Consider the following 12,787-nt stretch of genomic DNA (forward strand, 5'->3'; position numbering starts at 1 on the left):
AATGGTATATGATAGGCTTGGCAGATATATCACTACATGAAGAAAATGAAGTTTGGGGATGCCAAATGAGTTGTCTAAAATCACAGTTAATAAATGTAAAGTCCACCGAAATTGGAACATTTGGATTCCAAATCCTTACTCTTAGAAAGAGAACAAATTGGTGATATGTTAGTGAATGTTAAGCAATCAAACATTCAGAAATTTTAGAAATCTTAAGTTAAGAAAATAATACTTTTACCAAAAGCTCCAGAGGAAATCCAGTATCAATACTGGGACTTTTGCAGAAATTTTGTCCCTAAAATACTATTAGGAGTAATTATTTAGCCAAAGAGCAACTGAAGGAAAAGTTAAACTTTGAAAGATATTTTATGGTGAATATTTATTAGTCAATTTTAGATTGCAAACTAGGTATAACCTATAACGTACATTCTTTGTCAATATTTTATGATTATGCTGAAATATCTCAAGAGAACTTAGAAAAAATGGAAATGAAATTGCTTTCTGAGAGTTAAACTGTGAAGTCAGCACATAATGTATCAGATCAGAGATATGCAAAGTTTCCTTAGAGAGAAAGATTAGCTTCCTGAATTGCAAGACTAAACTTAATCTAATTGAATATATTAAAATATCAAACGAAAGAATATGCCCATCAGAAGAAAGTTAGTCAGAAAATCAGGTAGAGAAAAGAGAGGGTCCTAGAATTAAGAATTGACTCGGTCAATCTAATATGGTCTAAGCAAGTATACCTTTTGAACAAACTGAATATCCCTATCTCCTTGGAAAAGGCCTTGGAAAGGCCATTCCAATAGGGGATACATACACATCAGGCTGCCTTATCCTGCCATTAAACGTTTATTTTATTAAGATCTCTCTCTTTGTTCTAATTCAGTGCTCTCCAGGCCTTCTTCTAATAAATATTTTCTTTCCTGTGTAGAACAGTCTACTTGGCTGATGACAATGGATTTTGTTGTTGTTTTTAGCAATTGAAAACATTTTAGTGTGTACTTGAGACTGTTAATTCTCTTCCCATAGTTATTTCTTATTAACAGAATCCTGATATTTTAATATTCCCAGCTTAAGTAAATAAACAAAAACTACATTTCCCAGCTTCTCTTGTAAGATGCTCAGGCTGGTAAAATAGAAAAATCAAAAGATCCCAGGACAGTATTAATGCAAAGCTGTTACAACTTTCCTGAACTACTTGCTCTGAACATTTTGTTATATAGGAAAACAAAACAAACAAAACAACCCCTTTGGATAAGCCACTGTAGAGTTCCAGTTGCCTAATACAGTCCTAAGTAGCACAGTAAATCTTATCAGCAGCGTTTGGAAGACTGTGATCCTAAAGCTGAGGATGGCAAATTAATTAAGTCAGCAAAAGATAATCAAGTGCATGCTGTATGTAAGGCCTTTGGTGGACAGTTATACATAAAACAGCATTATTTCTGATCTAATTGCTCATACGGTAAACATGGAGGTTAAAGAGAAGACATAGTGAGAATAAGCGAGTACAATTAAAACTGGTATTATGATAAATGATGTGAAGAAAATAAGCAGAGTGAAGTGATTGGCTAAAAAGGTAGGAAGTATTTACCTAAGGTGGATGGTAAAAGCTGCCACAAATGACACTTTTGCAACACAAATGGAACAAATGAAGCAAGAGCTTGCATGGAACAGATTCTAGAAATGTAGGACTTTCCCCCTGGTAAGGCCTTTTTGCGAGGCCTCCTAGTTTCACTGTCAGGTTCTTCTGTCACTTTACTCTTATCCCTTTGCTCGCCTTCTTGAAATGTCTTAAGGCAACTAAAGTGCATTAACAAAGAGGAGGTATTGATAGGTTTTTAATTTTTTTTTTAGCAGTAGTAGTGAACAGTGTATTTTATTTCATTTCCCTCTCATTTATTCTTCCAGTAACAGTTGCTCAAGGATTTGTAGATTCATTAACACTGTCTCCATTGTCTCCAACACAACCACTGCTTTACTGTTGCGTATCCCAGTCTTTCAATTTCCAAACTTTTCCTGAAAATGAATTCTAGCAGAGACTTACTTCTAAGTCTGTAATTGTGCTTCCAAAATAAAAATGATTTATTGGGTGAGGTCTATTTTTCAGTGAATCTCGCTATACCACCAAAATAGATGAAGCCTTAACTCACAGGAAAAACATATCAATGACTAGGTATAGCTATATATCTGAATCATGACATGTATTCTTGTAATTTACGGCACTACCAGAAACTAAAGTGAGATTTCTTTTCAAGAAAATTCTGAAAGCTCCTTTTCTAAGTGCACTCGAAAGAAATTAGTTGCAAATAAAAAATTTCCTCCTCATCAGGGGTCATCCAGACTTTTCCACAAAGTGGTCATTTTCTTTATGTGAAATTGTGTCTGAAAGGATGCACAGAAAGTATAGGAAGGGATAAGAGTGACTTCCTCCAGGATTTGATGCTTGATGGGAATAGGGCATAGAACTGTTATTCTCTAGTGAACAATAATTCTTCAACTTGATGTGAGAATTTAATTAGGAAATTCATCTCCACAACTACACAAAGGGTGTATCTTGACATAGAAGTGCTTACTTCTATTATTTTAAATCGAAACATTTTACTCTCTAATCCTAACTTCTTTACCTATAGCTCTTGCCTCTATTTTCAATTGAAACATTTTGCTCTCTAATCATAGCTTCTTTACCTACAACTCTTGCACTCCGTGTTTTACACTATCTTGAATTTTGACCACAAAAGAACACAGTCCCTAACGCCTCTACGTTTTCTCTTTCAGTTACCTCCTATTTTTACTTCCTTCATATTCTTAAACATCATGGTCAAATTTCAGTTAATCTCTTCAGTTAATCTCCCAGTTCCTTACTGGGTAAAACCCCAAGTCTAGATAAATCCAACTGTATGATTTTTCTGTACCTTTACTTTGATTGTGGAAAGCTGTTATAGAAATTTTCAAACCGAAGCTTGTTTTACTACAAAAGAATGATACCCATCCTTATTAATACTTAGTTAATACTTCCTCAATACTTCAGTGTTATCCAAATTATCTCTTTCTTACATTATCTATGGCAGCTATTCCAACCCTCTCTGAATTTACTAATTAAGTTAGCTAACACCTAACGTACATTGACAGTTGGTACCTCACATAGAAAATAGGAGTGATAGGATGAATTTTTATGACCAACTGCTATAATATCAATCTCTAGATTGTATCCACACCCATTCTTTCCTCCTCTCCTGTCTACCATTTTACCTAAAGTAAGTTCTGCCATTTGTGCCCAGGATATTCTTTTCTGCCTCTTCAAGAATACATTTCCTGATTCCCTCTCCCTCGCTCTCTCTTTCTTCAACTAAAATATCTCTGTCTCTAATTTTTTTCCACTGGATTTTAAGTTTGATGTGTTCACTTCTGTCTTAAAAAGGAAAAGCAACACAGCAATAGACAAGCAAACAAAGGTTCACAATTTAATCACACATTTCCAACCAGCCTATCTATTTCTCTCTTTTCCTTCACAAACACTAGACTGTTGTATAAGATCACTGTATCTCTTCCTTCAAATCTCAGTCATTCCCCAAGCTACTGCTCTCTGCCCTCTTCCCCCACTACTCCACTTAATGTACTGTCTCCAAGGTAACCAATGACTTCCTTGTTTCTATATCTAGAGCCACTTTTCCACCCACATCTCACTTGAAGTCTCTGCGGTATTTAGCAATATTGATTATTCCTGCTTGTAAAACTTTTTCTTCTTTTGGAGTTTTATGTATTAGATGATGGCTTGAGCATAAGAGTCTAGCTTACTTGTTCCCAAAGATTTTATGGGTCTATCAGAAATTTCATGAAAAAACAGAACATACAATTATAATGATAATAAAATAAGAAATAATTTATGCCAATAGTGAATCGGATAGTTTATGAAAGTTGGCATATAGAAAGCAGATAGCATTTCACTGATATGGAATATACTGCAGACATCAGAGATAAGCAGGGACTTCCCAAGGAAGTCCAGAGATCCTCCAGGTTCAAAGTCAACAAATACAAAGACCATTGACAATCAACCAGGTAATTTATTAAATAAACACCTTTATAATACCTGAGATAGGTGCCTTTCTTTCCTCTTCCTGTTATAAACCAAGTATCTAGCAATTGCAGTTTTTGACATCAAGATAATACTGAGAATTCTTCCCTAAGTACAGCAAGTGACCTACCTGAGCACAGATACTAGTGAGAGTATTAGAGGATGAGAAAGGATTATCACAGAGCTTAAGGGTACTCTAGACAAGAGGTTGGCAAACTTTTTAGACAGAGGACCACATAGTAAATATTTTAGGTTTTGCAGGCTATATAGTCTTGTGTTGCAATTACTCAACTCTGTCATTATAGCATGAAAGTAGCAATATGTGAATAAAGGAGCATGGCTTGTTCTGATAAGTTTTTGTTATGTTTGTCAACTCCTGCCTCAGATCCACAAAACAATACACAACACAACAAAATAGCAAAACAAAAAAGAACCCCAAACAAACAAATAAACAAACAAAAAACAAGGAGAGAGATAAACATATTTAACATAGTTTCATCCAGTAGTAAGAGGAAGTCTCTCCACTTCCAAATTACTTACTCCTCACTCTTGCAAGTGTAGGTGTCTGACTTCCTGTTTCTTATCCATGCAACCTATAGAAATATTACCTTTTGGCATACTCAAGTATGTATATAAAAATTGAAGTTGGTCTTCCAATTCAAGAGAGATCACTTAGAAGAGACACACACAACTGGCGAGAAAACAAACCTTACACACACATATACTAGTTAATATAGTTCTTCATTTATTTTTATGAATGGACAACAGTAGGCTATGTGTCATCTGAAAAAAATCAGTATCATCAAAGAGAAGAACCAAGAGAAAAACTATAAGAAAAACCAACCCTGAGGAATTAGAGATAACTCAGAGAAAAAAAGAAAACTTAAAGTAATTATAATGGTCCTTCTAAAGATTTAGGTGTAAATTGCTTTACTGGAAAAAATAATTTGAAACTTTTAAATGAGTATGGAAATAAAAAGGACAGTTGAAGTCTCAGTGGTAAAAAGGGACATAATTAAGTTTACAGATGGAAGAAATTAGACAAGAGCAGCAAGTCATCTGAAAGAAAGAAATCAAGGAAATCTGAGAATTTAGACAAAAAAGAAACAGAGATAAAAATTGTGAGGAAAATTAAATGACAAGAAAACGAAATCAGAAAAGTGTGATGTGTCTTAAAGGAGTTTTAGAGGGAGAATGGAGAGGCACTGATTTACCTTATCTGACTGTTACCTGCTTCTCCTGGTAACAGTCACTGCTTTCACTGCTTTAAATCCCCTTTGTGGGCTCAGTGAAATGCTTTTGACATGCACAAAGTAGTGGTACTCACCTCACATTTGATGCCACTGATGTAGAGTTTGGGGGGCACACACTAGTAAAGTGTCACCTTGCTCTTACTGGAGCTCACGGGGCAATCACAGATAAAAGTCCCCAGTTTTCTTGGAATTCTGCAGAGAGCATGCTTGAGCTTGGCACAGCTGGGCACACCGTAGGGCTATGTTACAAGAAAGTGACCCATGACCTTGGTGCTCTCATTTTATGTGAGAAAGATGTGAAAGTGACCTCAAAAATGGTAGAAAACAATCTGAGTTTGGAAAAATAATCCGATTCAGGATATCAGCTAGTAATGGAGTATGGACAATGCTAGCTGCTTGCCAACTTCAGACTTTGGGGAAAATTAAGGTCTTACACAGCACTCCTTGGTGGGAGAGGAAGAAAACCCTGGTCCCAGCTAGTTCATTGCCAGGCAATTTCAAGAAAGTACCTAGATCATTCATTGAACAAACCCTTTTGTCTTCCCACACACAGTATTTAATATACAAAATACCAACAACAAATAAAAGAATCAAATAATCAGTCTACAATGCGTGTGTATGAAAACACATATATTTATCCATCAAGAAAAGCACTGAGGGATGCATATCAACCTTCATTCTTAAAGGCGACAGAGAGTGGGTATAAGTAATGCTTTCTTTATACATCTGCATAAAATGTAAACTTTACTTTCTAGGTGCATCAAGTGCATTTAGAAGTTAATTCTGTATTCATGTAGTAGTTATGTCTTCTCTATTGCTTTTTGTTTGTTTGTTTAAGTTTTATGCCTTGGTGTTTACTGTTGTATTGAACAGTGAGTGAACGATTGAAAGGAGAAAACGAAAACATCAGTATTAATCATATGTCTTTATTGTAACCTAAAATGATAACAGATTGTTGATCCCAGTAATTCAAGTTCTCAATTGAAAGACCTTTCTGTTTGCAGTTGTGATTAGGAAGTCTATTCATTTCTATTTAATAGTTCATTCAGGTGAGTTACCTGGCTTTGAAACCCCACTTATTGAGCACTGACATGTGTACTGAGAAACAAAGATAGTTAAAACACTCACCCTTTTTCCCGAAAGCAGCCTGAAGTGACCTTTGAAAATGGTTCGTTATTCGCTTGACCCAGAGAACCCCACAAAATCATGTAAATCAAGAGGTTCAAATCTGTGTGTGTTCACTTTAAGAACACTCATGAAACTGCCCAGGCCATAAAGGATATGCATATCCAAAAAGCCACCAAGTACCTAAAGGATGTCACGTTACAGAGCAATGTGTGCCATTCCGTCGCTACAGTGGTGGAACTGGTAGGTAAGCCCAGGTCAAACAGTGGGGCTGGACGCAGGGTCAGTGGCCCAAAACGAGAGCAGAATTTTTGCTGCACATGCTTAAAAATGCAGAGAGGAATGCTGCACTTAAGGGTTTAGATGTACACTCTCTGGTCACTGAGCACACAGGTGACCAAAGCTCCCAGGATGCAGCGCAGAACTTACGGAGATCACGGGCTATTAACCCATACGTGAGCTCTCCCTGCCACACTGACATGGTCCTGAAAAAGAGATTGTTCCTAAACCAGAAGAGAAGGTTGTGCAGAAGAAAAAGATCTCCCAGAAGAGACTGAAGAAACAAAATCTTATGGCCTGAGAGTAAATTCAGCATCAAATAAATGTGAATAAAAGTTAAAACAAACAAACAAACAAACAAAGAAACAAAAACAGCAGTCCCTCCACTCTTAAGGAGCTCCCAAGGATCTATAGAGTTCATTTGAAAAATGTTTGGAGAACGTTTTCATTTTACAAGATTTAACTCCTTCAAAATCTGAAGATATACTTCTTCCACGCTCAAACTTTGTCTAACTAATCATACATCAAGACTTCTAAAATTCAAAAGAGAATGTGGGTTTTAGAAATGAGAGAGGAAGGCGACACATATAGAAAAATTATGATGCTTTGTTTCTGATAGGTGTTTACAAATTGAGTGAGCAGTCTGATTATAACTACAGGTCCCCTTCAGTCCTTCAGTTACTCAGTCTGATTATGTATCGTCTTTGATAATGACATGGGATTAGATAATGACAATGAGGAAACCCAGGGAAATGAAAATATAGCATTCAGCTTTTATAATACAATTTAGGGGTTTAGAGTGGAAAATAAATTAATTTGGCCTTTCGTTTTGCAGATCTTGAATTATTTGCATCTCAGCTTCATACTCTAAAGCACTTTTGTTTATTATCCCCTCCTCCCTTTGGATTGGTTTAGAAATGCTGTTTTGCTGAATGTTAAATACTGTATGTGTTCACTTGGGTACCACAATTGTAACCACAGGCTCTCTATCTCATTGGCAAAAGGAATGGGTGTTCCTACATTGCCGTGAAAATACCATGGTATCTGATGTTGACCCTTATAGTTCAAAATATAACTTCTTTATAATAAAGTTAAAGTGGATAACATTATTTGCTATATGTAAATATGGTTTGGAGTTGAGTGAGCAATTTTCATTTTCATCTGACTGATTTGGATATAATAGAATGATTATCTACTTTCGTGTGAAAAAAGCTTCTCTTATTACCATGGAAAATGATTTGAAGATTAAAGCAACACTATGTAAAATAGGAGTAATGGAGATAGAGAACTTATTGCAGATATTGTCTCTATTGTCATTTGAACTGTGGGTATAAAATCGTTTTGAACATTTTGGAAGAGGAAAATGATGGGAGAAAGAGGATATTAGAAATAAAGGCTGTTCATGTCTCTGATTTTAAGACATTAGTTAGAATGTTATTTATGGAAGAATTTGAGGGCCTTTCTGTGTCTTTAAAGGAGAGATCTTAGACAGTTATTTACCTCAAGCGATATCACCAAGTGGGAATTCAGACCTCTATTAAAATAATACAAAGGAGTGAGAAATGGGTGTGGGGTATAGAAGTCTGTGAAAGATGATATAGAACAATTCTGCTTTGGAGAACTAGTGGTGTGACCTATACTTAACATTCCAGTCCGCGGGAAGGGTTTATCAGGGTTAATCTTTTCTACTGAATCCAGAAAATAGTTGGCTTATATATCATTTCACGTGCTCTCACACACACATGCAAAAATAAATTTCTTACAACATTGAGATGGATCAAATCAAAAGATTTCTAGACATTAAAGTAGGATTTATAATTGAAATGTGTTCATCACATCTATAGTGTCTCTGCACATTGATGGTAACTAATTATGTGGAGCTCCTCTTGTTTACTCATGAATCTGATCACTGTATCTTATAGTGCAGTTATGTTTCCAAGACTGGTAAATGAAACATTTCAGAGTTAAAACTTTTATATTATAGTAAGATAAAGAGCCTATAGAGTGAAGTAGTATGTTTTTTCTTCAGAAAGTGATTAACCAGTAATATCAGTGGTTTAGCTCTTATTAGAGGATGTTACACCTTAGTTTGCCAAATGTGTAAAAATTTTGTATTTTCATTCTCATTTATAATATTTTGATTATTTCATAAACACTCTTGTCTTTTTTACTATAACACTAAAAATAGTCCAATTCAACAACACTTCATTACACTTAGTGTTTCTTGGTTTAGAATTATGTACTAAGGCTGTTTTTATATTCAAAACTAGATTATTCACAAAGTCTCCATTATATAAGAACCATCTATACTATCAATCCATTAATTTCATTGGGCTACAGATAATTAAGATTCAAATTGTTGTCTACAATGTCAAGTGTTTCCAAGTGGTGCATATGAACAAGAAAGATTATATTTCTTCTCAACTGGTTCTAATTTACTAACGCTATACCCCATGCTTTTAAAGAATATACAATCCTTTTGTTTTGTTTTTTTCTTTTTAAAGGGTCTCTCCAAGGACTTAGAAGTCTCAAAATGGTATAAATCCTATGACCAGATTGCCATCAGAGTCAATACTCTGTTAGACAACTGTTCTTCAAATTATTATTATTATTATTATTATTATTATTATTGGATGCAATTATTGGATAAGTATATTTAAAAATCAGATATTGAGAATTGGGAAAATTATGGGAATAGTATAATGAAACCTATTATCTAACGTTTTGAAAATCATAATTAGCTCCATTTTATCTCAGCTATATAATTCTAATGAGCTATATAATTCAGAATGAGTTGCTGAATATTTTATGAGTAAGAGAATTGAATATAGCCAACAGATTTTACTGGATTTCCAGATGGTCGATACTCAGAACAATACAATTTGTAAGGCATATAACTTCAAAAAGACTTTAAATTCTCTAAAATATTACTTTTAAGTTATTGCAACTAAGTTTTGAAATTGAAATTCATTTTGTTCAAATACCTTCTTTTAAATGTTAGATTTAAATTCTTCAGTCTGGTTTGTCAAAGATGAATCAAGGAAATGTACATAATTTGTCTGACCTGTATTCACTTATGGTCATTATTCAACACGATTATATCCTCTAGGTCCTGTATATCAATCACTGCTGCTCAGACTAGGATTAATGTGCTGTTTCGGGGCAAACTCCTAGAGTTTCTAATTTATACCTGTGAAACATGCATGCCAGCCATTCAACATGTATTCATATTTGATTAAATGTTTTTGAGTGTCTTAGTGAATTTTTTGTTAGTCTGCACTTTTTGTTATTGATTAGTGTATTACTTTATTTTCAAATTGCAATCTGAGTTTGATTTTTATCTTTAAAAGTACTTGGTAAGAGAGAAGCCATAAATATTACATAAGATGTGTGCATAGATATAAGCATATTTGATCTCATTTAATAGTATGTCTCTCCTTTTAACCATTACAACCTTATCAAAAAAAAGTAACCATATAATCAAACTAAAATACACACAGAATGAAATATTGTGATACTACATCATATGGATCTTGAACACAGAATGGGTCAAATTCTACATTGTTTTTTCTTACTTCCTCCTTTCCTATTTACATATGACTCATTCTATCTTCTAATGACAGTATACATTCTATTAAACCAGGAGAATGAGATTTAGATAATCTTCTTAATGAACTGTTTGAATATGGAACAGGTTCTGCTTTTCTCAAGGGAAAAGATATTTTTTAAAATTTAATCTCTACTGTGGGCATTGATTTAGTGTTTAACAAGTACTTGTTGATTGATTATATTACCTTAATACATCAGTTTGAAAGTTTTGTTGTCATATCCAGCTTTGAGATATCACATGCACTTAAATGTTCTTTTTTCATCTTGACCATGGAAGGTTTTATTTAACTTATAAATGTAAATCACTGACTTACATATAACAGAGCACCTTCATTGAATGGGGAAATGTTGCATCTAAATATAATAGTAGTCAGGTATATGAAAAACAGACAAGAAATATATTTCTGTATATGGAAATTAGCAATAGTGACTGTTACAGTGGCTGTATCTCCATGTTTGTAAAGAAATGATATTAACTTTTTAAAAATTAATGAATCTGTCTTTGGTCTGAGTCTCGTTAACATTATGCACTGAACTTCTACACTATTTTAATGTTATGGATTTTTGAATAGAGATTTTATTTAGGTACATAGACTTATCCTGGGCTATAAGACTATGCATTAAAAAATTATGTACATACTGTGGCCTATTTCATGAAAAATTCTACTTTGCTCATCATGTTAGTTGATATAATGAAAGCCATCGGTTGATGTGCACTGTGAATCAGAAAGTTTTCTCTTGGGGTTTGAAATTTAATTATGCAATTAATTAGAAAATAAATTACAATGCAAGTAATCTTGTGATAAACCCACAGGTTTATTTTTTTAAGGCTTTTTTAAGGTTGTGTTTGTAATCCGACATCACAATGACAGTATATTGAACTTCAATAAATATATTTATCTTATTTGGCAAAACTTACTGAAAATGTGCATTTGGTGCTGTACTATTTTCTAAAAATAATATTCCTCTTGAAAATAATGATGCATAAACAAGTATGGGATGACTTCACAATGTGAGAGTGTTTAGGCATTTCCCATAATATAATAGACTCGTTTTAGACAATAGATATGGATGAGCTAACTTAATTCTACCTCTGTACATTTGATTAATTCTGAGAATGATATACAATGAAAATATGTGGTCATCATTACTAGAACCTGAACGTGGGCTTGGAAGACCTCTTCTTTCTCTTAATCTGATCTTCCTCCTAGACAACCAGACCATCTACAATATTCCCAACAAACATTCCCCCTGACTGTAATGAAATTATTTAAGGATGGGGGACTTCTTCACTGACTTTGCCAGTTTTTTATTGTATAACTCTTAGTAAAATATCCTTCCTTATATTCAACCCAATTCAGTCTTTTTATAACCCTTAATTATTGTTCTTGTTTATGACTGCTATGGTTAAATAATTTATCGTGTCTTTGAAGATAGCTATCAAGTCACTCTCTCAAGTAGAAATGTCCCCAGTACCTTTAACCATTCTTTGTATGTTTTGTTTTTTCAGATCCCTGAAAAATCGTTCTGGTGCTTGCCTTCTACTAAAGATGATCTAATTTGTTAATTAGAGGCTTCTTGTTCTGCTTTTCTTTCTTCTCCTTTATTAACGATCTGTGGCAGCGAGCGCTAGTTGCCCATTAAAATCCATTTTCTTCTTTACTAACAGAAGGCAAGTTTTATTGGAAACAAATGCAATAAAATACACATTTCTTAGCTCCCTGAGACAGCTGTTGACTGGCTCACTTATGGCCAGTCACATTAACCAGAAAATGTTAGATATATTTTACATGAAAACGCCTGTACACAGGGATTGACTCGCATTAATGGACCTTTTCCTTTTACCCTTCTCCTTCTTACTGTCTGTAATTCAGAAGCAAGAGGTAGGTAGAGCAGTCATCTCGTGTTAATGAGGCAACAAACACTTGTTAAGAATGGCTGAGCAGAAAGATCAAAAGACAGTAGATCCTCTATGACACTGGAACTGGCATGCCATCTTTAAATTGCCTATCTCTAAATTGCTCTTGATATGAGAGAAAAAGAATTCACCAAACTTGTTTGAGGTTTTTTGTTATGGTTTTCATTACATATGCCCAAACTCAATATCTAAGGCAACTTTTTAAAATGTAGCTCTGGAACTAAAATAATGCTGAAGATAGGGCCTGGTTTGGTGATTCTGCCAAAATATGGGCATGGTTTTTCTAAGGGTGCATATGTAATTTTAAGTGTTACATTGCACTATTTACTTGATTATATTTATTGCCTATTACAATTCTCAGGTCTTTTTTACATGAATTACCATTCAGCTTAGTCTTCTTACAGATGGATAAAATTTTTTAAATCTAAAATACAAGGTACATCGTGAAGAGAACACAGGGCTTTTAGAATCAAACAGGATGGAATTTTAGGCCAATTTTGCTTAAATTTTTTGCCTTTCGCTTTTTGT

General features: G+C 34.2%; 1 protein-coding gene and 1 pseudogene across 3 annotated transcripts in view; both read left to right on the forward strand.

Moving 5' to 3' along the window:
* Nucleotides 1–12,787, forward strand: part of KCTD8 (potassium channel tetramerization domain containing 8) — a 249,946-nt gene that overhangs the window by 125,186 nt on the left and 111,973 nt on the right. The gene's annotated exons all lie outside the window — the stretch shown is intronic.
* On the forward strand, nt 6,494–7,033 carry LOC308503099 (large ribosomal subunit protein uL22-like; annotated as a pseudogene). Its single transcript has one exon. The product of its transcript is annotated as a large ribosomal subunit protein uL22-like (transcript).

The sequence above is a fragment of the Rhinolophus hipposideros genome (genome assembly GCF_964194185.1).
Source record: "Rhinolophus hipposideros genome assembly, chromosome: 1".
Taxonomy (NCBI): domain Eukaryota; kingdom Metazoa; phylum Chordata; class Mammalia; order Chiroptera; family Rhinolophidae; genus Rhinolophus; species Rhinolophus hipposideros.